The 27,688-nt window shown below is 39.1% G+C and overlaps 1 long non-coding RNA gene across 3 annotated transcripts in view; it reads left to right on the forward strand.

The window, feature by feature from the left end:
• The first annotated feature begins 18,712 nt into the window (after positions 1–18,712).
• Positions 18,713–27,688, forward strand: part of LOC110344217 (uncharacterized) — a 99,221-nt gene continuing 90,245 nt past the window's right edge. For 2 of the 3 annotated variants that reach the window (XR_015450475.1, XR_015450476.1), the window contains exons 1-2: positions 18,713–24,481; positions 25,062–25,172. This is a non-coding gene — a long non-coding RNA (uncharacterized LOC110344217). The remainder of the gene's footprint in view (positions 24,482–25,061; positions 25,173–27,688) is intronic. The other variant, XR_002386655.2, reaches the window with a different exon arrangement.

The following is a 27,688-nucleotide window of genomic DNA, read 5'->3' on the forward strand; positions in this document are numbered from 1 at the left end:
AAGGTCTAACCTGGTATGCTTCCAAAGCTTGATTGAGAAATAATGAACCCAATTTTGGAAATGAGAGCAAGTCAATTTACCTCTGTGGGCCTCAGTTTCCTCTCCCTGGAAAGGAAGGAATGTAAGATAGGTGGTTTCTCTGATTTTTCTTTGCTCTGTCAATGCAGTTAGATGTTTCTTTTCTGAAAACACACGATCTTCTAAGAGCAAATAATGCAACAAAAGCACATCTTATAAATGGTAGCACTGGGCTGTAAACCAAGCTTTTCCTCACTGCAAACTGATGTTCTTTTCTCTGTTATTTCATTTATGTCATGTCCCATGACCTGAAGTTCTTCTCTTCACTCTACAGTAACAATAATGTATAGGATGTAGGTGTTGGGCACTGTGCTGAGCATGGAAATCAAAGAGACATCTTCCAGAGATCACAGTCCAGTTAGAAAGATGGGTGACAATCTGAAAAGCAAAGAAGTGTAAAAAGGGAAATGAGAATTGTGGGTGATTTCAGTATTTTAAAATCACATGTCAGAAAATTTAGCCTTATCAAGGAAAATAAGTTCTTGAGGAAATGAAGTTTGAACTGAGATGTGAAGGATAAGCAGAAGTTAGCTGGGTCAAGGGAGAAGGGAAGGTAATTCCAGGCAAATCATCAGCACATGCAAAGACCCTGCGGTAGAAAGCCCAGAGTGAGCATAAAACACTGAAGGCTGCAGGTGTCTGGAACACAGAGAATGGAGGAAAAGGTATTTTGTAAGATGACACTGGAGAGATGAGTCGTGATGTAGGGACTGGATTTTTGTGAGCTATGCTAAGTATTTTTTGCCCTGTACTCTAATGGAAACAGGAAGCTCCTGAAAGAGAGCTATAATCATGGTTAAGGCTGACTCTGAAATATTCATTTTACATCAAGTGGCCAGGGTAAGGCAATGATAGTAAACTCTTTTTCTGTTTTGTGACTGGTTTTCTTATTTATTTATTATTTATTTATGACTAGTGCGACTATCTATAAATGGGCATGTGTAGTCATGTGTAATGACAATGCAGTCCCAACTACTTGAGAGTCAGGCAGGAGTATCACTTGAGTTCAGGTATTTGGGGACCAACCCCAGGCAGCATAACAAGACTCTGTGTCTTTAAAAAAAAGGATGAGAGAGAGAGAGAGAGGAAGAAAAAAAAGGATCATAACTTAATCATGGACTTTAAGACATGAGAGAGTATCATCTAGTGGGTTCATAAGGCTTTATTGTTCCTGAGGGGGACATCTTGAAAGAGATGGTCTATTTGTTCCTCTAACAGTCACGGGATGTGATGCCTGAATCTGCTATACTGAGTCACACATTACCTCCTGGTTACCTTGGGGCAGGAGGAAGACCCTTTATCCATTCGGCTTCTGTGGTGGATGGTGGTTATCTGGAATTATCTTCTCATCAGGCAGATGCACAATGAACAAAGAGTTATTCCCTACAAAGAAAATATGGGGATGACTACAGGATAGCCAATGTAGACAAATCTTCATTATCCCATGATCAATTGATTTGTCAATAATTGCAATTAGGGCTGGGGATTTAGCTCAGTGGTTCTGCCACCTGCCCCGAAAGCACAAGGACCCAAGTTTGATCCCTGGTACCAAAAAAAAATTGCAATTAAATCTGGATTTAACCTTCTAGTCAACTCCATATAGTGTTTAAACTCACCAATATTTTATAAATGTTAGTTTTTATTAATAACTAACAAAATAAATATTTTATTCAATATGCTATGGCTGTACATATAGAATATATGTTATATTTTGTCTTCCCACTACAATGAGTTTAATTTTTTCTATAGAGAAAATAAATAATCCTGACTTTTTCTGGTTGATAAAAATGTAATATTATTGTTGATGACTTAGAAATTCTCTTTCATCTTCACAAAGCTCATTATTGATAAAGTTATGTAAAGTTTTTGGGTTGTTATCAAATGCAGAAAAAACTCTAAAGGGTTTGCTTCATAAGTGAGTTGTATATTTTAGAAGAATTTCCCACAGAATAGCTGTTAGCTCTGTATATTTTCTCAGTTCATTCTCGGTTGCTATAACAGAGTGCTTACCCTCTGAATTATTTATAAAGAAGTTTATTTCTTAAAGTTCTTAGGAAGTCCAAGATCAAGGGCCACATCTTCTCAAGGTCTTCATGGGCGAGGACTCTGCAGACTCCCAAGTTTCTCCAGGTATCATACGGTGAGATGTAGCACGCATGACAGAAAAAGCTCACTTTTATAATAAAACTACTCACTCAAAAACCCATTAGTCCATCAATCCATGACTAAATTAACACATTTACAAGGGAAGAGCCCTCATGGCCTAGTCATACCTTTAAGAGCCCATCTCTTGATACCTCTCAATGGGGCTTAGAATTCAACATGAGTTTTGGTGGGAGGATCCAAAGCATAGCACAATTTAGATAGATCTTATTGCTCCTTGGTTGCCAACATTATTTCCTCCTCTTCTTCCTCCTGCTCACCCTCTTCCTCCTCCTCTTCTTTTTCCTTCCCTTCTTCTCCTCCTTTTGCTTTTATTTTGGATATGTGTCCAAAGGAAATATAGGTGACAGATACGCCACATTTCTTCTATTCCCATTGCAATACCATCTCCAACCCTCTGTTTTGTATGCATTAGCACAGTTGTGGAACAGGTACCCTTAGAAGCCATCTGTCCACTCAGACATAGCCTAACCATACATGGACATGACTGCAAACCACATAAACGTGGCCCACTAAACCATTCCTAAAGCATTTTCTTAGCTGCCTCTCACAATGCCCTCAGGCTTTCCAGCATGAACCAAAAGGATGAGAAGCATAACAAAGAAGTTTAAGCGAAAGAATCATCAGCCTTAAACCACTATAGTTAAAATATTTTGCTTTTGTAAATTGTCAAAAAATATGTGATTATGTGAACACACTGTTAAGGGTTTCAAAATATCCATACACATGAGGGAGTCCTGAAACGTAAACCTTGTTTCTTGTTTGCTTTGCAGTAAATACACCTTTCTCTGATGATGGGCACATTGTCAGGGTTCCATAAACACATGATGGAAGCAAAGTCCCGAGCATGTAGCTTTGAGATACGGTAGCAATTATTATATTTCTGTAATATTTTTATTTAGAATTATACTTCCCACAATACTTCCTTTTTTTCTCCTGAACATGTTTTCATTGGTGTAAGCAAAGGACTTAACCAAATTTTTGGTTCAAATTAGAATTAATTTTTAAATATGTAATTTGTTCATATATGAGATGTAATCAAAATAAAGTACATAATGAATGTTTAAATTTTTAACATGCTATTATAGTAAAAGACACATTGCCATTAATCCCTTTGAAAATACTCCCCATTACTTCCAAAATACTTATTCCATCATTCTTGCCACTTTCTGAAGCAGTTGTGGAAGTCCTCTCTCATGAGTGTCTTTATAAGGTATGATAAAAAAATACACTGAATGCTGATTCTGAGTGACATCCAATAAAAACTCAGGCTCATAAAAACATGAAAGTATACTCTCATCTTTCTTATTCACTGAATCTAGCACCATGCAACTCCTGGCTCTTCCCCAAAGTCAACATGACCATGAAAAGTAAGTGTTTTTAATTGTTTTAACACATTGAGGCAGCTGTAACACAGCAACTGAGATGCTCATGATGCAAGAATAGTGGGATAAATGTGTTTGAAGAGAAGGAGAGAATTTAGATGGCAATTATTTCTAAAAATTTTAAATATTCACTGTATTTTTATTACACTTCATAGGTGTTTAATTTTCAGAAATTAAACATTTCCATGCCTTAAAATGGTAAGTATCTCCATAATCTCAGTGGCATACAAAGTGAGATCTTTCCAATCAATAATCTTATTATGTTTTAAATTTATAGGCATCTTTACCCTAAAATTGGCATGCTATATTTAGTCACCATCACCAGAAAACATCTGCCCAATGAGGCAACAGTGCTTTTCATAAGTTATACGTCATCTATTTATTTCGGTAGCTAAACACCTTCTGGCACAACAAACAGACACCTTTGGGAACAGAAATGGAATTTTGGGTGCCTTAACCGATATGGGTTGTCTAAAATTAAAGACAGCGCTAATTAACTGGAACACAGAATTAGAACCTACAGTTCAGAAAATATGTAAGAAAAATAGTGTTTGTCAGAAACTTTAGTACTGAAAAGCCAAGCTGACTGTTTCAAGGACGCTAAATTGATTGTAAGAATTATATAAAGCTGCTAAATCTCAATAAACAAAGCCTGTCAGGTTATGTCTGAATTAGATAATGTTTTTGCTCAAAGAATTGGTGTTTAAAGAAAATTCCCTTTCACCGATAAAAATTATGAGTACATCTATTGTAAAAGATACCATCTGTGGGAGGGGAGACTAAAATTGACCGTGGCTTCATTTATTTTTAACTAACCAGTTATTACTTTTTCTGTCAAATACACCTTAATTCAATGAAAGCACTTGTCCTGGGTATCCTTGAATCTAAAATTTGAATGAGTTGCTTAGAGTGTTAAAAACTACTAAGGGAAGCTGGCAGATGATTGGGTACATGCACTAGTTTTCTTGTAGGAGAGGCATAGTAATGGGCATGGGAAAGAGAAAATATCCTTGTCTGGGACTGCATTTTCATCCCAGATCCATCAGTAATTCACTGCATGGTTTTTAGTCAAATCTTCTAATCTGACGAGGCTCAAAAGGATCACAATAGTTCCTGCTTTGAGATAAAATTGTAGAAAACTTTGAAAAATAGGAAGTACTACATAGAAGAAAAAATGGGAAAGGCTACAGAGCATGGTAATTACAAGTCCAAATTGTGTGTGAGGCAGAAGGAGCCTCTGCTGTAACTAGGCAGCAGGCCACGGACAGAATGCTAACCTCCCTCCTTCAGGAACAGCTGTGGCAGTGATCATATGACCTTATGTGTGTGAATTAGCTCACCCGTGTGACTCAGTATCCCAGAATAATTATGACTTAAACATAAAGAAGATGAAGCTGAGGCAGGGGTCCAGGCTAGGATGGCCTCTTTGCTCCACAAAGTCATTCGAGATCCAGGATTCTTCTCACTGTTGCTTTGCCATCCCTCAGCTGGTGTTCTTGTTTGTACTGGCAAAAGTGGTTTGACAAAGCATCTACATGCTAAGCTGCAGAACAAATGAAGATGAGGTGAGGAAAATAAGGACATGCTTTAAAGATACAACTGGTAAGTTGCCCATGACACCTCTGCTCATGTTCATTGGCTGAGACTTAAGATGAAAGGCTGCCTGTGTATCCAAGAGAGACTGAGGCATGGAGACTTTATTCTTGGGAGCCACAAACCTAGCTTAAATTCAGGGGTTCTTTGCTATCAGGAAGAAAGGGAGAATTTACAGTGGGGACACAACATCCCAAGTTTTTAGCACATTTGAGTGGTCAATAAATTGAGGTTGTCATTAATCTAGAACCATCGGGCATGAAAACATGTTTGAAAGAGGGAATCCAGTTAAGATTCTCAGACTAAGACTGGTCTAGTCTAACACGTTCTGTTCTTTTTGGAGTACTTTTCACTTTCAGCACACATAGGGCCTCTCGTCTACTATCAGTGCAGAAAAGGGAAAGCTTCGAAGAGACCAACCCAGGAACCACAAGAAGTCGTATTTTAGGTTCTCAGTTGCAGTGTCCCTTATCCTATTGCTCAATGGGAAGCAATTTTCCATTTTGGAAAACCTTGTCAGGCTTTTGCGGATGCTAAAATATTTGATCCCTGAATTTCTGTTTCTCTCTCTCTCTCTCTCGTTTTACTTTTATCATTATGTGACTTTAAAGTAAAACAATTTTTATAAAGCACTTAATGTACCTTGAAATAGGTTACAGTTATTTTGACTCTTCAACATATGGTTTTGTAGTATCAGGTGGGTGGTCTTTGGGGTGGTCTTCGAGGGGCTAGAGATCCCCAGTGTCCCTCCACTTTCCCTCTGGTGCCTCAGGGTTCCTCACCTCCACTCCCTGGAAGAAGGGGAGATGGGGTGAGACCGGCTCAGAGGCTAAGGCCCCTGGTGGAGGATGGGGAAGTCAAGTCCATGGAGAATGAAGTAGTCAGAAATGAAAGTAATGCAAAGCCCGGGTTTATTTATATCGGGATGCAGGGAAAAGCTGCCAGGTAGCAGAACATGCTACATGGCAAGGGGAACTTGCCTGAATTTTCAAAGATCTGTACTCATACTGATAGGGGTAATCTGGTTTCTAAAAATAACTTTCACTGATTAGTGTAATCTAGGCCAATCTTAGCCTTTGTTTCTGGGTGAGATAAAGCTCAGGGGCCTAGGAGCACATAGGGAATGCAAGTAATAATTTCACAAGAGTTAGCTTCCTCCAGTACAGAGTGCACAATAAGCTTGTGGTAAATACACAACTGTCAGCCACCCAGGTCTTGCACTACATCATCCCTGCCTCTGCCCTGGTAATCTGTCCCTACAGTTTGGCAGAGGAGCATTAACCTCAGTTTGAGATAATCAAAGGGAAGATGTCAGTCCTCGGTGACAGACCTATCACATTTTCCTAGGATGATCTTGGTTTTAGCACTGAAAATCCCATGTCCCAAGATCCCTTCTGCCCTGGGAAAACTGAGGTGACCAATCACACAAGATGTCCCTAGAGTGGACTTCAGAGGAGTCTTTGGGGATGATACTGGGTAGGAGCTACAGGAAAATCAACTGGGGCATATGGAGTGTCAGAGGTAGGAGAGACCTTGAAAAAATGGGCCAAATTCAAGGCCAAACCCTGACTTTATGGTTAAAGTGCTGGATATCAGAAACCAAAAAAAAAAATCCCAAAGTGATGGCATATCTAAGTGCCAAGATGTGTAGAGTGATTTGCAGAGGGCTAAGAACTAGGCATTTTTCCAAACATCCCTCCACCCCAGGCTTTCCCAGGGTGGCCTTCCCTCCTGCCTAACAGAAAAGTAAAAGTCCACCTATTAATTTAATTGATGGAGTATGCTAGGTGTGCTCATCCCTTGGTGGTGACCTATCAAGGGAACACGAACATAACTGAGGCCTCTGTTGTACTGCTGATTTCCATCCTTCTCTCTCTTACAGATGTGTTAGTTGAAGTTCTGTGAGCTACATATGAAAGACACTTAACTTTTATGATTTCATCAGGAAAAAGAAAATAAGTTGGCTCATGTAACTGGATTAATAAATAAGTCGGCCTCAGGCAAGGATGGATGTAGGGGCTCAAGTCAGAGCATCAGGATATGTCCTCAGCCATCTCTGCTTCTATGAATAAGCTTCTTTAAGCTGCAGAGTTGCCCTTCATGGTAGCAAAACTGGTGCTGGAAGATCCAGATTCCTTCCCTGCAGCCAAGAAAAGTATTTCTGATCGGTGGTTCTAATAATTTTCTCAGAACTGAGTTACCATTGTCTGACCTGGTCTCTTGTGGGGCAGACATCATGTGATGATTGGAAAGCCTGGCTTATGTGTTCATCTCTGGAGTAGAAAGCTGTGAGGTCAGCTTCACACAATTTCATGGGCTGGGATAGGAAGGACTGGTTTGCCAGTAAGCAGGGATGCAAAAGACATAGCAACGAAGGGAAGGAAAAGGAATAAATAGAATGATTAGTGTGCAAAAATAACAGATGTAGATCGTATATCCTTGATTCTCTCTCTCGTTGCTTTCCTTGCTTTTGTTTCCTCTTCCTTATACTTCTTCCCCTACCCCTGAACTCTCCCTTTCTCCCTTCCCATGATTTCCATGTACAAGATGCAAAAATCAACCTCTTACGGTCTTTGACTTCAGCCAACATTAAGATTCGAGAAGGAAAGAGAGGATTAAATAATAAATTGAAGTAGAATTTTATATGCTTTGGGAATGCATGCAAAGATGATAGATATGATAGATGATAGAGAAAGAAAGATAGATAGAAGGTAAAGGAAGGGATGAATAAAATGATAGACAAAAATATACAAAATACTATGGACAACAGAAAAAAGGGGGGATTAATTTGTCCTGGATCAGGAGAGAACCAAGGAAAAATTTTACAGATGAAACATTTAATTTAACTCTGAAGGATGAAGAGTAGTTTGCGACATTTCTCACAATAAGAGACCCCCATGCAATCACAGTTAAGGTCTTCAGTGTCACAGAATCCCAACCCCCAAATTGCCTAATGGAATTTGAAGAACCTTCCATGAATAACAATCAATAAATCTGGATAAACACTGACTTTCACCTTAAGTAAGTCATTTGTTCTCTCTTTTCATCAGTGTTTGCCATTTGTAAAACAAGCAGATAGGCTCCGGAAACAAGGATGCCCCTCTTGAAGGGCTGGAGATGCATGGATTGTATAGTTAACAAAGGGTCTTTGATGCCAAGATTCTATTTAATTGTGCAGTGTGGCTTTGGGAAGTTGTAAGTGTACATGTGACTAGAAGTAGGTTTACCTGATGTCTGAAACACCTGGTTGATACTGTGGGCACCAAAGGAAAGAGATAACAGAGTTTCTGTAAACTGAAATGCATCATTTTTTCCCACCGTCTGAAGTCATCTTAGAACTGTAGCAATGGCTAAACTGAATCCAGTTGCAGAACCAAGAGGGGGTTTTTTTGGCCATATTGTTTTCTGAGTCCCACTATTAAAGTATCATCTTTTATATTTTTGTACTTTAAAATTTTTTTATTATTTCTGTCATCTTTTCCTCATGAGTTATATTTTGCTTTCTCATGGTTGAGTTATCACATTTAGCCAACAAATGAGACAGAGCGAGGTGTACTGAAATATGTGTACAGTTTTAAATTATCACTGGGTTCTCTTTTCACATCTTAGTTTAGTAAATAAGAGAATCAAACTCTATGCCTGTTGTAACCTTGCATTCAGAAGTCCTGTTGCAAAAGCAACATGACCATTAAAGCTTTGACTTTCCAACCACAGAAATTACTACCTAGACCTAATGATTACAATTTTTTTATTGGTATGTGGTCCCAGCAGATGAGTAAGTTCTAACATATAGGGAGAAAACAGACTTGAAAACAGGATGGAGTAGGAGTTCACAAATGCCCACAGAACATTCCTGGAAACAAGGGTTCTGAATCCCTTGGAGACTTTATTAGCCTCATTTTAAACACAAGGAAACAGGCTCAGAGAAGTAAAGTGACTTGCTATGTCACAAGTCTAGGAAGTGGATATGTAAATTTCAGTTAGAGGCTCAAAATGGATTTTTATTTACTGTTATGTTCTTTCCAATGTTCTTTGTTAGATTGATTCTAAAAAGCCAAACCAATGGACCCACCCAAGTAGCTAAAAGTAGAAAGGACAGAGGGGCAGAAATGAGGTGCAATTGAGCTTTCGAACACAGATGGTGGGAGCATAAAGTGGTACCATCACTTTGAGAAGTCAGTGGGCATTTTCTACTAAAATTATATGTACTTATATTATCTGCATCGCCTATTTCATTGCCAACAGTAAAATGCCCAACTGTTCACCCAGAGAAATGTAAAAGGATGTTTGTAGCATTGTTCGTAGCATCCTGAAACTGGAGACTACCTAAGTATCACCAGCAGTAGAAAAGATTAATAAACCGGTATATTTACCCAGTGGGCTGTTGTACATAATGAGATATTTATATACATAACAACATGGATGAATCATATGAATAAAATATTGAGCAAAAGAAGCCAGACACTAAAGAGGGCATCTTGAAAGATTATATCTATATAAAATTCAGATGTGGGTAAAACTCAGCTATGGTGTTAGAAGTCAGAAAAGAAATTACTTTTGGGAAGTAGTGACTCAAAGGGGACTGAGGAGGGTATGTTTGGAATGCTTGTAATGTTCTGTTTATTGATCTGGAACTGATTATATAACTGTGATCAGTTCTTCAGAATTTGTTGAGCTGTATTCCTAGGGCCTGAGCAGATCTCTGTAGGTATATCACGCATGAATCAGAAGTAAAATATAAAACAAAATTCACACAAAGTTAAAAAAGAAGCTAGCTGAAGGCTTTTCAAAGAAATTCATAAATGATAACAATATTAGATGAAAGTTTATCATAGCCTTTTTATAGAATCTGGCATTTTAATACATTAGTTTATTTAATTCTTTCAACATGACAAAGTGGATACAATTGTCACCCCATTCTTAGAAGGGAAATAGGACTGGAAAGCTTGATTACCTTACCTCTGACCATTTAACCCATAAGCAGTAGAGCAAATATTCAAACAGAAGCCACCCACATCCAAGGTCCATGTTGTAGCTATCACATGACACTGCTTCTTGTACATTGAGAGCACATGGAACATCAATCAGCATGTTGATTCACAAGTTTATTCCTAGGGCAATAACCCAGAAACCTAAGAAATTGGGGTAAATTCTCTAAAGTTGCCTGTGGAATAAAATGTTGAAATCATTATCCAGTATTAACTAGATGGAGGAAGTCTGTCTATGAAAAAAAAACATCAAGCAGCCACAGAGAAAAATCACAAAGGCTGTATTTTTTATTTGCTGAAGTCTCCTTTTGAATAAATTACCACCTATATCACTGCAGAGTACTGCAGGAGAATGGATTGATGTAGTCATTTTCAGGAAGTTAGAGGACTATTAACATCAGCACACGATTCGTGATGATGTGTTGAAGGATGGTTGACATCCAAAGGAGACAAAGGTGTGTACTTCATATTTGATGATATGTTTTGTCACCTTGTAAGAATTTAGAGGTGGAAGCCCTTATAAAGACAGAACAGAAGCCAACTTTCGTTTCTTGTCACATGTTATCGAGAGGTTTTAAGAAAAGAAAAAAGCTGATACTGAATCTGTCCACTAATAGAGAAGAGAGTTACTACATTAAAAACTAGATTGAAATGAGGAAGTAGTCAGAGTCTGCAGCAAGGCTGGGGAACCAACTGTTTGCTCCATTTATCTGATTTCTCTCTCTTGTTATTTATTGAGTTTCTGCCACTGTGTCTTCTCATCCTTCTGTATGTCTTCATTGTTGGTGTCTTACAACCACCCAATATCCTACCATGTCCCTCATTTCGTACACATGCCTGTCAGACTGAATGGCGTAGGAATTAGCTTTATGCACATTGGGGAGACTTCACTGTCGTAGGCTACCTCAGCAGGTACCACCTGCAAAGACAGTCTATGCATTAATAGTGGGATGGTGAGAGGTCACTCCTGTTCAAGGAATAGCCCATTGCAGCCCTCTGAGTGGAGCCAACAGGCAGGTTGATTTCAGTGAGTTGAGCAAAGAAGGCACGATGAGTCACCTAGCAATATGTTCATTATGATTTATCTTCCAGATGGCAGAGTCAAACAGAGGTGTTTGAAGCTTTGGTGTGAAGTTGGTAGAACTTTGAAATTCTCTTCGGCATATTTATGCCAAAGGAAACCATACATAATCCCCATCTTTCATTTTCCTTGCTGAAACTATGAGCTTCTTCTTCCTCCCTCCTCCTTTTTTTTCAGTCCTTTCTTCTTTTTCTCCTTCAATCAACACATGCATGTCACATTTTTGAGTGGAAGTCCTTCCTAAAAGAAACTAGGTTACCTTCATTTCTGAGACTATGGCTTCTTGGACAGGCATGTCTGATTTATTGGAAGAGTGTTTGACCTACATGTGTTTATTAGCATCATCTTTCAAGAAGAAAGTGGAAGAGGTGCTCCAGGTATTTGTTGTTACATATCAAACAGCTTCAAATTCAGTGACATAAAAGAATGGCCCTTAAAAATGCTTGTGACTCTGTGGATCAGGAAATTCAAACACATGGAAAGACTGCTTGTCCTCCCAACCATGTCCATATTCCACAATGTCTGGTTAATAAATGGCCAGAGATGGCTGGAATGACTGAACCAGGTTGTAGGTTATATTGGTCAGCTTTCCTGTTGCTGGGACAAAATTCACAACACCCACAACATAAAGGAAGAGAGGTTTATTTTGGCTCAAAATTTCAGAAGCTTAGCCCATGGGCTGGCTCCAAGGAAGGGAAATCATGGTAGAAAGGTGTAGTAAAGCAAAACTTTTTAGTTCATGGTGGCTGGGTAGCAAAGTAGGGGAATAGTGCCAGGGACATGGAACCAGATGTAGTGCCCAAGGTCACATTTCCATGACCCACCCAAACACACTCAGAAATGTGCTTTACTAATCTTAGATGGCTCTCAAGCCAATCAAGTTAACAATCTAGCTTAACTGTTACAGAGATATGGAGCCTCCATCCTTCACCTTGTGTTATCTGCTGAAACTGGAACGTCCAAGAAGACTGTCACTCACGTGCCTGGCACCTGGATCGAGGGTACTAGGGCATGTGGGGCTGCCTAGCATCTCTGTCCTTCCACCTGACCACTTGAACTTCCTCATAATATAGTGGTTTTAAGGTACTCGACACAGAGCCTGGGCCCCTGGGAAGGGCAGAAGCCGCAGAATCTCTGGTGAGATGGGCCGCACTGTTGTGTTCTGGAGCCCAGCTAGTAAAGCAGCACATAGGTGAAATGATTTTATTCACCTTCTGCATGAATTTGCAGCTACACAATGTGGCCCTAGCACCATAAGAGCCGCAAATAGCAATCTAACCTTGAGAACACAGGAGATAGCAACTTGGCATGATCCTACTGAGATGCCCTCAGCCAGCTTAAGAGGCAGAATAAACAAATACAGTCTTCCAGAGTAGGAGAGAAAGAACACATTGTACACTGCATACTGGCCATAGCTAACAGCCTGAGTTATGAACACAAATGAGACAACCCCTGTAGGATCCCCAGACACAAACTAGGGGCACTCAAAGAAGCTTGGGGGTCCTCTGTAAGCAGTTAAAGAAAAACTAGTAAAATGTAGATATTCCATCTTCTATAAGCTCATTTGTACAAAGTACTGTGTAAAGATGAGAATTACATTTTATAATATTTTAGCTCAAGCTTTGTACTTAATGACCTCACCCTCAGGGGTTTAGCATCTAATTGGGAAATGAAATTAATATATATTAAGTAATGACATAAGACAACATAAGAACTATCACCAGGGAGTCCTGAGTAAATGGTTCCCACATTAAGTTTTATAGGAATATCCTCTAAGAAGGAAGGCATTCTGAGAGCTAGAAGGAACAGGGATCTTCGTGGGAGAGGAAAATTGATCTGTGCTTTGGAAGTTGGTACAACTTAATTAGGTAGAAAGTAGAAGAAATTTCAAAACTAGAAATATTTTTAATGACTTTTTGCCCAACACACAATTATTTTCTCCTAAACATTTAAAAAATTTAAGCCTTTGCCATTTTTAGGGTGCTATGCATGGAACTCCAGGATTTGAAGATTCATGGGAAGATTAGCTGTGGTTATAAGAAGGAATTGAAAACTCAAAAATAGAAGAGGTATTTTATAGTGGCTATTTTCTTATACATCTGCTCGGACTCAAAAGGAAAGAATCTAGGAGAGGGATTGGCATTGTGAGTCATACGATCATCATGGTAATTTTTCAATTCTGCTGTTTTAGGCCAGGAGTAGTCATAGTTGCAGGCAAGGTATAAACAAATGGGCATTTTTGTAACTGTGTTCCAATAAAACTTTACTTACCAAGCCAAGTGGCAGGTTGAATCAGGTTGATCCATAGATTTCCTACTCTTCTTGTGGGTGTTCAATGTAATTTTGTAGACAATTACCAGCATCTACACTGAATTCACTATTGAATATAATGTGATATAAAAGTTTTTCACTCAGTAGACATTAACTGTAGGGCCACTGTGCCTTTGACATAGTGCTGGTCAGGTGGGATATAGTTCTGAACAGGTAAATATGACCCTCACCTCACACAGACTTTCCAGCCTCAGAGGAAAGTGTGGAGGTGGGGAGGGAAGTTATTCCAAAATCTAACCCAACTTAGGAAATGGAGTAACCAGAAATGGCTTCCCCGAGGAAGTAACACTAAATCTAAGACTGGAAGAACCCTTGTTCTTAACACAGATAATTTGTCAACATGTGGGAGAAGGGTAGGTCAGGCAAAGGAAATGTGTCCCATGTAGAAGAAGCATCCATCATCCATTTCAAATTTCAAATGCAGAAGTGAGAGGGAGCATTTATTTTTATTCATTAATTTATTGTTTTTTTTTTTTTTTTTTTGGCTGTGCTGTGGATGGAACCCAGAGCCTTGCACATACTAGGAAAGTGCTCTGAGAGAGACTATTAGAGAAACAGAAAAGCTCAATACGGCTGCAACAAAGACAGAAATGGAGGACAGACCTGGAGGTCTTACTGGGACCCCACCAGTATCCCAAGAAACAGACAAAGGATGACATGCCTCTGACTCTCAGTATATATTCATTTCTTCCCCAGTAGATGCATCAGAGAATTTTGTAATCAGCCTTGTTTGAGAACAGCTGAGATTCTGAGGATGCTAAACACTGTGAAATCCTCTCATGCAGACACGGAGTCCACCAGGAGATAATGGTGTTATGGCTGCTTCAAGAGAATCAGGTAAATTTTACGTTAGGGGAAAGCAGTGGTCCAACTTCTACTTTTTATATCTACCATTCAAGGCGAAAGCCCATTTTGACATCATTTTCAACACTGAAGAAACTAGAACCAATTGATGAACACCACAGAGCACTTGGACTTGAGCCTTGGCGCTTTCCCTTCAACAGGCATATGTAGCTGGCTGAAACTATTCATGCTTTGCAATGCCAGGTAAGAGCACATCCACTGCATCTGGATCTCCTGGGGACAGTGCTGTTTCTCCTTGAGTCGTTATAGAAAACAAGCACTTTCTGCATGCCATGTAATTCCAATATACTGTCCTTGGGTTCTAATCAACTGAGACAGTAACTTCACCCTATAGAACACAGTTAACACCCAGTAAATTTTAATTTATATTATCATGTTGTAGGTAAAGGACCCAACACAGCATTTGACATACAGTAAGTATCAGCAAATATTAGTTCTGTTGTTGTTCTGCCAGACTGTTCTGCTGTTCAACTCTCGCCCAAAATCTTACAAGACCTTTCATGTACCATATTTTCCACTTCACCTGGTGCCTTAGGGGCATTTACATAATCATCTCTCACACTGGAGGCAAGTCCTTCCCAATCACACTAAAAGAAATGTCTAGTGGACAGAATATAGAGGAAAAGCTAAATGCCTGGTGACATGCCCAGGACATGCCTGTGTGGTGATGTGAACTCTACATGAGGCCTTTACTCCATGCATCCTCTAATATAAATAGCTCTGAGTGCACATACTCAGCAGCCGTGCAATCAAGGATGGTCAGTTTCTTCTAGACCAGAGAGCATGCCCATGAACAAGTCACCCTCAAGAACCCACTCACTGATCTCAGACTCCAATGCCTTCTTCTGCAAATGTTTCCCTTAAGGAAAACACAGATGGGCAATGAGATTCCAAGGGTGTGGAGGATACAATTTATGCTACCTGGATAAAGAACAAAGGTTGAGATAAGATAATTGAGTAAAATGATGAAATCTAAATTCTGACCCTGTCAGTTCCTCTATCCCTGAGTGATCTGAGATTATTTTATCAATTTTGTCTCTCTATTTTCTCATTTATCTATTAAGAGTGTTACTCAAGATAACAGCTGAAGTTCCTCCTGGCTCTGAAGCCAAATTCCTGTGGTAACTTTGGAATAAAGGGGAAAGAGCATGGGACTACAAGTTACAAAGTTTGAATTCCTGTCCTCGCTTTACGAGTAATCAGCTGTATAGACTCCGATAAATAATTTCCTGCCTCTGGCAATTGTTTCCTATAAAATGAGAGGTGGCTTAATCAGCTTTAAGTTTTATGAGTTAGTGTCACAAAGATGGGAGTGTCCTGGTCATCTTCTCTGAAGAGTATTCATGAGCTCAAGGGGGTCAAGCATCCTAATGGTTATGTAGGAAGAATCCAGGCTTCGATCAGCCAGACAGTGTGGAAATTGCTGCCTACGTATTTTGCAGAAAGACTATCCACCTCTCACCATCTGACATCTGCCTTGTGTTTACTTGACAATTGTTCTCTTTATTTTTTTATCTTATTACAAAAGGGAGACAAGTTCAAAGGAAGAGAAAAGCAAAAATAAGTAAATAAATCATACATATCATCTACCCCAACCCCCAGAGACATCCACAGTTAAGTTTTGTTATATATTTCATACACCTGTTTAAAATAGCTCCATGTAAAATGCATCATTGACTAAATCCCTAAGTTCTCAAGAAATGTGTGTTAAAAAAGTGTTCCTGAATTTACTGACCTTCTCTCTCTTGCAATTCCGGTGTTGCCCTCTTCTTGGTTACCTTTGGCTGTATCATGGCCATGCTAACAGGACAATGATTTTCTGATTGTCTTTCCTGGTTCAGCCCAACAGACCCGGGCTCTCCTAGGCAGCATTAGCAGAAGGCTGATAGCAGATACAGTGAGCTCCACACAGAAAGTGGCCAATGGTTGCAACTGCAAACAAGTAATAATGAAATTATGTAAAATTGCATCAATCCCCTCCAGTCCAAGTCAGAGGACATCAGAAGTCAGAAGTCTCTCTCTTTTTTTTTTTTTTTGGTACCAGGAATCGAACTCCGGTCCTTGCACTTGTGCAGAGGGTGGCGAAACCACTGAGCTAAATCCCCGGCCCCATCAGAAGTCTCTTGATGAGAATCTCTCACCTTAGACCTGGGGTGGGGCTCAGAAAACTTCTGTAAAGGGCCAAGTGATAAATATCTTAGACTTTGTATGGACTAATATGATTGTTGCAGCTATTCAACTTTGATACTGTAATGCAAATGCAGTTACAGTGATACATAAATATATGGATTTTACTATGTCCCAGTTAAAATTTACTTACAAAATCAGGCCTGGTTCAGAATTAGCCTGTGAATTATTGTTTGATTACCTCTGCTTTAGACCCTGGCTGCTATGAGGCTATGATGCACTTTCTCGGAGCTGAATCTCTACTCCTTAAACTCTAAGTTGAAAGAAGAAACCCTTTTCTATTCCAGAAAACATCCAAATAAACTCTGCATTCAAAAAAAAAAAAGAAGAACTCAAAAAATTTTAGCATTCCATTTTCCTGAACTTTGTCCTCCTGATTGGTTTTTTAAGACAGGGTCTTCCTATGTAGTCAAGGTTGGCCTTGAACTCACTATACAGCCCAGGATGGCCTTGAACTCCTGCTTCAGTCTCCGAAGTGCTGGGATAACAGGCATGTGCCACCATGCCTGGCATGTCCTCCTGAATTTTACATTACCTTGGAAAAACTAACTTGACAATTGTTGTTTGTTGGCTGATTTGTTTCTTCCTAGAGTAGAACACTGAAGCAACCCATGGATCCAAGAAAAACTTTGAAATTATTGTTGCTTAACTCATTCTGTAGATGTAGAGTTCTTAGGGCCTGTCCAAGGTCAAGTTACTTGTGCTTCCCCCTCTATCCACCATTTTGTAGGAAAGGCTAATGGGCAGGGAATACAACACAGAAGAGTTATCTCTCCTTACCCAAGCCGTTGCTGAAGACCTCTGTTTTCTCTTTTTCCTTCTTGTTATAATAGGAACTTCACAGTTCAATGAGTTCTGTAGAGTATTTTGGCAGAAAATGTAGTTTGAGCTGCAACTTGCTGTAGTAATAATAGCTACCATTTATTGGGAGATTACTATACACCAGGCACTTTGCCAACTGTTTTATATGTGTTATCTCATTTAATTCTCACAATTCTATGAGATAGGCACTACTCCTTTTCCATCTTATGCATGGGAAACTGTACTGTCAAGAGGTTAATCAGCTTTGCTGGGTTCACAGAGCCAGAAAATGGTGAGTGAATTTGGAATGTGGATCTCTCTGACTCAAAAACGAGTCCTTCTAAATATAACAGCATGGAGATTCTGCAACTAAGAGTCTGAGTCCCTCTGGGATACACTATGTGTGCACATTACCTCTACCCCCAATTCCCCCAAGGCAGTGGAAGGTTATGACCTTCCTCATAAAGGGCATTATAGTTTTGACATTCTTTTAAGATCAAAGCCACTTAATAAAGTACTTCTATTGATCGTTTCTAGTAAATAAGTTCATGATAGGCTAGTGGGCTTTATTTCAGACAGAGCAATCTATTAGAAGGAAGAAGTTCAACATATGTAGCTTAATAAAGCTTCTTTCCTTGTGTGATCTTTTAGACCAAAATATAACACTGGAATTGAATGGCTGTGCATAGCAAAGTTAGAATTGATATTCCTACCTCCACTGTGTCCTCTACAAATGATCTCAATGATGAATAAACATTTTCCATTTACCAAATATCATCAAAATTTCTATTTACATTATACATTTAATTATAATAACATTGGCATTAGTCAGGATAATCTAGGCTCTGCTATGGTAACAGGCAATGTTAAAATCCTGGAGGCTTAAAATAGCAATGTTTTATTTCTTGTTCAGGCTATTTGTTTATTATAGTCACCTGAAGACTGTGCTGCACATAGATCAAGAAATTCAAGAACCATTTGAAATCTAAGACCATTCTGGAACTTTCTGGAATATTCTATCTGCAACATCTCTGGTTGGTGTTTGGAATATTGTTGTTGATTGGCATTGCAGAAGGAAAAGAGCGCTTGAATATCTCATTTTACCAGTTAAATATGAAGTCAAGAAATGTTTCATGTTGCTTTTATGCAAACTTATCAGAGCCACATGAGAAAGGGATAGAAATAAAATATTTGCTTGAAGGCAAATGTTGTTATTATCCTTCTTTTTACAAAAGAGGAAAGAAAGCTAAGGAGCTTAGCTAAGGTTATCTAGCTCGATAAATCATTAAGCCAAGATTTGACTTTCTGATAGATGTCTAAACAGGCTGCTATAATACAAAATAGATTAAGATGCAATAGCAGTTTCAGTAATAACAACAAAATCTCAAGTGAATTGTAAAGAATGAATAATTCTAATTGGGAGGCGGAACATCTTAAAAAGAAAAGAGAAAAACAAGGCATTGAGGAGGTGATATGGCTTGAATTGAATCTGATTTACTTTTTTTTTTTTTGGTACCAGGGATCGAACTCGGGTCCTTGCGCTTGCATAGCAGGCGGTGAAACCACTGAGATAAATCCCCGGCTGAATCTGGAAAGATGAGAAAGTCATCCCAAGAGAAGAGGGGAAGCCAAAAATATAGAGATGGAAGTGTGCAGGATAAGTTGGGTTTGTAAGGCAAAAGTAAGGGGAATTTGAGAGGAGTTAGGTTATGAAGCAACAGGAAACGAGGTAGAGACTAGTGACAAACTATTGGTTTTATTTATTCTCCCAGCCATAAGGGGATGCAAACAGGGTATTAGTCTAGAATAACTCATATCCACAGCTAGAAATTCTAAGTCACTGAAGGCATAAATGTATTCAATAACAAGTGAAAAGTCTCATTTCTATAGAACTGTAGCATTTTTTAGAGTTTTATAGAGTGCTTGGTACATTGTAGATGTTTAATAAATATTTATCATACATTGAATGATTTCCAGAAGAAAGGTATATGAAGTTTAGAGTTTACCCCGAGGGAAAAACAAGTACTACTTGAAATCTAAGGATAAGGGAAACCTGCAATGGATTTTCTAGATTGAATTTGTCACTGAGGACTCGAGAGTACCAACATGCTGGCAAACAGCCAAGAAAATAAGAAAGATGAAATGCTAGGGCAGACTGTGTGGTTGAGGTCTGACTAGTCCTGCAGTGAATGGAACTTTTATATGGAATTGCTTTTATCTAATGTAATTTTCTGTGGAAGAGTATCCTCCTGACCTAGTTGTGTTAGTTACCTTTCTCTCTCGTTGCTGAGACAAAATACCTGACACCCAAAGTTAGAAGGAAAGGGTTTATTTGGCTTACAGTTCATAGAGGTTTTAGTCCATAATTAGCTGACTCCAAGGCAGGGATGACAAAGAGGCATGGCAGAGTAGAAACAACATGGCACACACAAGCCAGCAAAGGTAACAAGAGAGAATTACTGATGTATCCCTGGCCCTTTTATTTTATTCAGACTATTTAGGGCTGGAAGCTCTCACGCCCTTAATACTAGTGACCTTGAGCCTAGCATTGCGTCATGAATCAATTCCAGCTTCATACATTCATTCTAGTTCAAGCCTATGACCACGTGAGACTTTGGAGGGACTTCCAGACCCAAACCATAACCCTAGTGTAATGAAGCTGATTGTTATTTACGTGCTTAGAATCATCAGTGAGAAGAGAGAGAGAAAGAAAGAAAAATTAAATCATAAAACACTTGAGCTAAGCACACCCTTTGCTTGGTTTGATCAATGGGAGCCCTCCTGGATTTACCACTAGAAAGTTTTCAGGGGCCAGGCTGTCAAAACAATTAGAGTTCCTTAACCCAAAATACACAAATGTTAAGTGGGGAGGGAATTCTTCTCTGGGTACCCTGCCCATCTCTAACTCTGTGATGAGTGGAAATCTCCTGGTGTGTTTCTTCCTGGGAATGGACCATTTTTTCCTTTTCATACCCAAATGAATCCTAACCCCTAAGAAGAATTTAGAAAGTCTAAAAATTAGGCAAATGAGGATCAGGGAAAACAAGTGATTTTATTAATAAATGGTCTTGTACTTGCATGCTGGGGTGCTGATCTTGGACACATCCTGAGGATAATAGTCACCATATTTTATGAGAGTGAAAACTGTCTCCCGGTGTAAAAATGGGCAACTATGGGTTAACTGTGTAACTATGCTTGCTGAGAAAGATACATTGTAACCAGTCACTACTGTAATACAAACTCACTAGAGCAAAGCAATCCCAGAAAGCCCTGCCAAACTTCCTGCTCCCACCTTCACTGCCCCTTTGCCTATGTAATTGTGTTTAGATTGATGGCTGTTTTCCCAGTGATTACGGTTGCTGTTTCCCCCTCCCATAGAAACATAAAGGTATAAAAACGAGAGTAAACTTCTGTTTGACATTTTTGAGGTGATCTGAATCCCTTGAAGCTGCCAGCGATAAAGCTGATTTTTGCTCCTACTTATGTGGTCAGTGGTCTGTCCGGAGACCCTCAAGCGGTCACACTTCACTTCTAAGGGTCATTTAAATTTTAGAAATATCACTAGGCAGCTGGGTGGAAGATAGATGGAAGGAGAAGATATTGCAGTGCAGATGGTACCAGCAGTTGATTACAACAATCAGAGAAGGTAAGAAAGAATGAAGACCTCAATTTTAGCTGTAGTTATGGGGACAAAGAGGAGGGGACCTGTATTAGTTTGCTAGGCCTGTCATAAGGATGCTACACAGAGTAGGTGGCTTAAACAACAGAAATATATTGTCATACAGTTCTAGAGGCTAGAAGTCCAAGCTCCAGAGTTGGTTCTTTCTGAGAATTATAAGGAATAGTCTGCTTTGTGCCTCTCTCCTAGCTCCTGGTGTTAGTAATTTTTGGCATTCCTGGTTTCCGCTGTATCACTCCAATCTTTTTTTTTTTTTTTTTTGGTACCAGGGATCGAACTCAGGTCCTTGCGCTTGCACAGCAGGCAGTGAAACCATGGAGCTAAATCCCCGGCCCATTACTCCAATCTTTGCCTTCATCTTCACATGGTATTTTCCCTGTGCCTTCACACTATCGTCCTTCTGTGTTTGTGTCTACATTTCCAGATTTTATAAGCACACCTGCCATATTAGATGGGTGGCCCTCCCTATTTCAGATAATTGGTTGTGTTTGTAAAAGCCTTATTTTCCAATGAAGTCATCTTCTGAGGAACTGGGAATGAGGACTTTAATATATAAATTTTGGAGAAAAACAACTCAAGCCATGACAGGGCCCATTTCAAAGAGCTTTAATTAAAATGGCTTTATAAGAAATAGAATGAGGTTGGTTATTTATGAATTTATATAGTTTGGAAATGATGAGGTGTTAACCTAAAATGGCAGTATTTTCAATTTAGCAAAAATTAAACAGTAGTTCCCTGTCCTTGTTATGCAATAACAATATTCATATATTGAAGTCTAACCTAGGTCCTACTCCAACATGAATGCTGTCCTTATAAAAAGGGTTTAGAATACAGACACCATGCAAAGAAAGAGCATGTGAAGTCAGAGAGAGAGAGAGAGAGAGAGAGAGAGAGAGAGAGAGAGATGGCTATCTACAAGCCAAGGAGAGAGGACTTGGAAAAGAAAAAAATAAACTCACTGACACTTCGATCTCAGATTTCCAGCCTCCAGAGCTGTGAGGAAATACATGTCTGTTGTTTGAGCCTCCCAGTTTGGATGTTGCTTTACTGCATCCTGAGCAAACTAATAAAGTCATTTGAAGCCTGAGCCTGGGGTAGGAGACAGTAGTTGGGAAGTGGAGAACATTTGAGTCTTTCAACCCTAACAGGATCCATATCCACCCAGGAACAGATTTAGCATGTCTTTCTGTAATCTGATGGTTTGCAAACTTCATAAGGCCTGAAAGTCTGAGGCACCCCCACTTTAACAAGTGCTGGCATGCTAAATGCCACCGTGCTGTGCTGTTGGCCTCCGGCAACCCTTACCACTTGGGTTTTTAGATGAAAGGTTTGCTCAGTGAAGAAAAGCCAACTGAGTATTTTTCTGCCATCAAGAAAGAAAAGAATTTGGATAGAAGAGAAGATTAGAGAGAGGGGAAAGAATGAAGTAGTGGGAAAGGAAAAACAAAAGGAAAGACAGAAGGAGAAGGGAGAATGAGAGACACTATTGGAGAGGCTATGGCAGCTCCTCAGCCTCAGCACCACTGACATTCCGGGCTGGGTGGCTCTTGTGAGGCCTTGCTGTGCGCTGCAGGAGGCTTCACAGAATCCCTGGCCTCTACCCTCTAGATGCCTGTAGCGCCCTCTGCACTCATGTGACAACCAAAAATATGTCCAGTCAGTGTCGAATGGATAAAATCACTCTGGTGGATAAAATCACTTGTGGTCTATCTAGGCTGTGGCATAATTTCCCTAAAAATATGCACGTAGTTTAGTTTTACAGAAGAAAGGAAAGGTAAGGAAACATGTGCCCGTTAGGAAGATGGGGTGCAGGCATTGTTCCTATAGGGCCCCACCATTTGGGGGCATAGGTGTGACCGAGCGTTCAGTACACAGTGTGCTGTGTTTATCAGGCACAGACAGCTGACTTTTGCTTCACAAGACAGCTGATGTCATATACCTGTGACAGTTCACCACATTTCTTGTAACTGAAATTTCTTCCCTACTCAGAATATGGAGCACCCAGCTAAACACAGTCATATATCAGAGTTTCATGCCTTCCTTCTAATTGGTTCCAGTGCATTCTACTTCTTCAATATGATGCTTTTTCTCAGCTGAAAGATGGCCTAGGATAGCCCGAGCTTTTGTCTCTGGTCATTTTAGTGAAATCAGTGGGCATCAAGGAGAGAACATTATTAACTATTAAAATCTAATGCTCCAGCACCAGCAAGCCTGAATTGTGTTCTTGCTGTTATTTTGGGCAGAACTTTTCTGAGTCTTTATTCTCTCATTCTGTATAATGGGGTAAAATAATATCTCAAAGGATTTGGATTTTTTTTGGTACCGGGGATCGAATTCGGATCCTTGCACTTGCGAGGCAGGCGGTGGAACCACTGAGCTAAATCCCTGGCCCACAAAGGATTTGTTTTGAGGCTAAAGCTAATAAGTGAAAAGTACTTAGCTTAGCCTTGGAAAGGATGCCATAAATATTTAATTTTACTTTTACTAGCAAGGAGGGATCAGAAAAATGAAGGCAATGGATATTAAATAATATAAAAAGAGATCAAAAGATGTTTATCTTGAAAAAAGTGAGTTACAGGAAACTTTAAAGTTTGTCTTCAAACATCAGGAAAAAAAGCACATTTTTTTCTAAAACACAGAAGTAGAGGCGACAGAAATGTTACAAGAAGGAGTAGGTTCAAGAATTTTTAAACAACTGTCCCCTGGTCAACTACTGGAGGAGAAACGGTTGCCTCATAAAAATGGTTGAAAACCTTTTCTGCTAGAGGAGAGAAAACTCCTACATGTCTTTCAGTCCCCACCTCAGTTTTCTCTACATGAGAAAGCTTGCCCAAATCATCTTTACCATCCAACCTGAATCCAGGACCTTGACCTTGACCCTCTGAGGCCCCTTTCTGCAACTGCACACTGGGCTTCTCTGAAACAGGATCCTGGCTGTATGCCCTGGAGCCACAGCACTCATTGTAATGCTGAGAACTGAGCAAATACTCAGAGGTCAAGTGGGAAAAATTGTTGAATATCCAAAAGAGATTTGAAGAGGCGGTTGAAGTTGATCTTCTGTAAATTCTGTGCATCTCAAATACATGATTTCTTGGTTGTATTTTCCAGCATCCAACTGACGTTTATTGTGGCCTTCTCAGACTGAATAACCAGCTTTGAAACAGCAGCTTGAGGCAAAAACACAGGAGAAAACAAACATTCCCTCTACTGTTTTTTTTTTCCTTCCTGCAACACAATGCCCTATGGCCCATCTTGTGATAGCCAGGATTTTCTTTGATTGGTCCATCTAAACAAATTGGCACAAAGGACCCACCACTTTTGCCGTTTAACAGTGAGTTCGTAGACAAAGTCCTGTTTGGAAACTAAAACTTGTAAAGAAATATGTATTGAACTCAACAAATTCAAAATTGCTTGTCTTATTTATTGCATCCAGTCTTGTAAAGTTTTGTGTTATACATTTCTACTCTGTAGTCTCTAAAAGATGGAAAGACTCCACAGTCAACTGGTAAAAGCTAACCAGTCCTCCCTCATTCCCCCTCTTTGTACACTTTCAAGTTCAGAAGATGTAGGACACTTTCATGCTCATTAAACCTGTTAGCATCGATGCCATCCCCCTGGGCCAGTGGACAGGTGACTATTTGCAAGGTTGCAAATAAATAGAAGTTGCAAATCTGGAATGGAAAGTGAGAATTATTTTCTAAGAATGGCTTATGGTGAGGGGCTGGGAGAGGAAGAAGACAATTGGAGGCTGATGAGCTGTGAAGTGTTTGAAATGGAGAGTGACATCCTAAAGCATTCAAGGATTTACATTCTTCACAGGCTCCGGGGTTATGGAAGAAAAAGACTTATCCACAAAAATGGACAGAATTAAAAATCTAACCTAATGTATGTGTTTACTATTTTATTTTTAGGAACGGCATTTCAATCCAATTCAACAAATCCTGTGATCCTACTGGATGCACAGTACAGGAGCAGGAAGATGAGTTTGACATAGTTTGTTTCCAGAGGTTATTAACATAAAGGTAGGAAAAAACGATGAAAATTGGGCTTATTGTAAGGATAATAATAGTTACCACTTCTAATGCCTACTATGTTCTTTTAAAAAAATCAGTATACAGCAGTATGGTAAGATCATGAACACAGAGGGCAATTGGCCTTGGCTTAATATCCACATCCACCATTTAACTCATTGTGTGTTGTTGAAAGAGCTCCTCAATCTCTCTAGCATCCCATTTGCTCATTTGTGAATCTGAAGCAATCAATGTATTCACAGGGTTATTATAAGAATTACAGGGATAAATATATATAATTACTCATTTACCAATTAATTAATTAAAATGTAGTTAGTCCTATATGTTTTAGCTATAATTGCTCTCATCTCTCTATGTGTGAAATGTTACTACATAGGTCATATTTCATGGCCATCATGCATTACTGCTACTTCACAGGTGAAGAAACTGAGGTCCATTGAGGTTAATCAGTATGTTCAAGTACACAGAGCAAGTCAGGGCTATCAAAGGACGAAAATTACAACAGTTTAGTTTAAAGGTCTGAACTGACTTTATTTGCAGTTCTAGAATCAAGTACCATTTCCTTCCATAAAACAGAATAAGTGTTGTAATAAGCTGAGCAGAAGATGCTGGTTTCATAGACAGAAGGCTGAGGAAAGCAGAAGCAAAGAACAAAGAGTGGATATGTGTTTTCAAAGTCATGTTACTTGTACATCAGGGACAGAGAGATAAAATAATAGAATATTAAACCAGTTGGTTAGCATCAAGTTATTTAAGGTTAGGTTTTTTGTGTGTAAAGATTAAGAGAGAACTTCAATATCATGCCTACTGAAACTGGCCTATTTGGAAAATTTGGCTGTTATCTCTCTCTTCTAATTTCTCCAAAACTTAGAAAATGACTTAGCTCTACTTTGGTGAGTGGAGCTTTAGCAAGGATGACTCCATTTTAATTTTAATCTGGTCTCCAGTACAGAAGCATTGTCTACAACAATGGCTTCCTATAATTTTATTCGTCAAAATTAAAGTTAGGGTGCAAATATTAACCTGTCTCCAAGATCCACGTTCTTATCACTGTGTTTCTCTGTATCCAAGGTGATAATATAACACAAAAGACAATATAACAGCGAAAGGACATGCTAGTTCATAACTTTATGAATGCAAGGGAAACACAGTAACTCCATGATAGATTCATGGAGGAGGTAGCTAGATTTTGAGCTGAGGTTAGAGGAAGAATTTTCCTACCTGACTTATCTTCCTATCAAGATAGATATTGCCTGGTGTTTTGGGGGTTTTGACCATGTATCACTTTGTTGTCAGCTTGGTGGCATTTCTGTGTTAGACAAGCTATGCCTGGTACCGAGCAGATGCTCAATGACTGTCAGCAAAATGAGGAATAAATAAATAGATTAATGAATAAAGGAGTGGCATTCTGAGTTTTCAGCAGAACATTACCTAAACACTTACGTAGCATTCAACAGCCCATTAGCCAGTCTTCTGATTACAAAGCAGTGGGATTCTTCTTTATTTGGAAAGAGGTTGGTGCTCTTGAAAATATACTATGAGCACAGAATGCCTTTGGGCTTAATAATTCCACTTTAAAATGAAAAATACACTAAAACTGCAAATCTATTGTGTGGCAAGATTTCAGCTCTGTAAGTATTCAGTTCTTTTTCAAACATAATTCTTTCCATATTAACTGGATTCATTTTGCTAATTAATGAAAACATCAGCTTCCAGGAAAACAGCATGGTTTTGTTTTTGTTTCTGTAGTAAAACTTACATTATCCTAACACTATCTATTGCCTGAAAAGATAGATGTACCCATTCTTTGAATCAATAATTGAGGTAACTGTAAGTCATGAGCACTCAGAACTGCAAAAACTTAAGAGTGGTTCACAGAACTCTCCCCTCAGGGAATCCGAAATGTGTTTTAGAAGATAAGATAGACTCACACACACAATGAAGCTAAATAATAAAACACTGGGCAAATGACAGTAAACCTTATTGGAAAGAAGGACAGAAATCCTTCCGTGGGCTGAGCCTAACTTGTTAGAGAATAATGTCTATTCCAATAAGAGTTTTTGTTTTTAAAATTTTATGTTCTTTGGAGGATAACTGGAAAAAGTACTTGGCATTGAGTCAGTTATTATACAAACTATACCAACCCTTTGAGAAGTATTTCTGGAGGGCTTGATCTTGCCCAAAGTCTGAGGGGGAAAAAATATGGCACAACCTCAGACAGTTCAAAGGAAAATGGCATATGTTTTTCAAACATTAAGATATTTTCAATCTTCGTTAGGCTGTGCATATAAAGGCAAATAGAAAGTAAACCAAAGAGGAAAATGTACTGGCAGTGTTCTGTCTCCAGATCTGGGAGGTGATCACATCTGTGTGCCTCTGCAAAAATTCATGAGATTGAGCATTTTCTCATATTGTGTTATATTTTAATATAAATTTCAAATTGAAAAATAGAAAGGAATAAACCACTCAGATAAGCAAGGACACTTTAGGATTCTCTCCCATTTCCA

Source organism: Heterocephalus glaber, unplaced genomic scaffold, assembly GCF_053883595.1.
Source record: "Heterocephalus glaber isolate CG9 unplaced genomic scaffold, H.glaber_assembly_v1.0 deba00000943, whole genome shotgun sequence".
NCBI classification, from domain to species: domain Eukaryota; kingdom Metazoa; phylum Chordata; class Mammalia; order Rodentia; family Bathyergidae; genus Heterocephalus; species Heterocephalus glaber.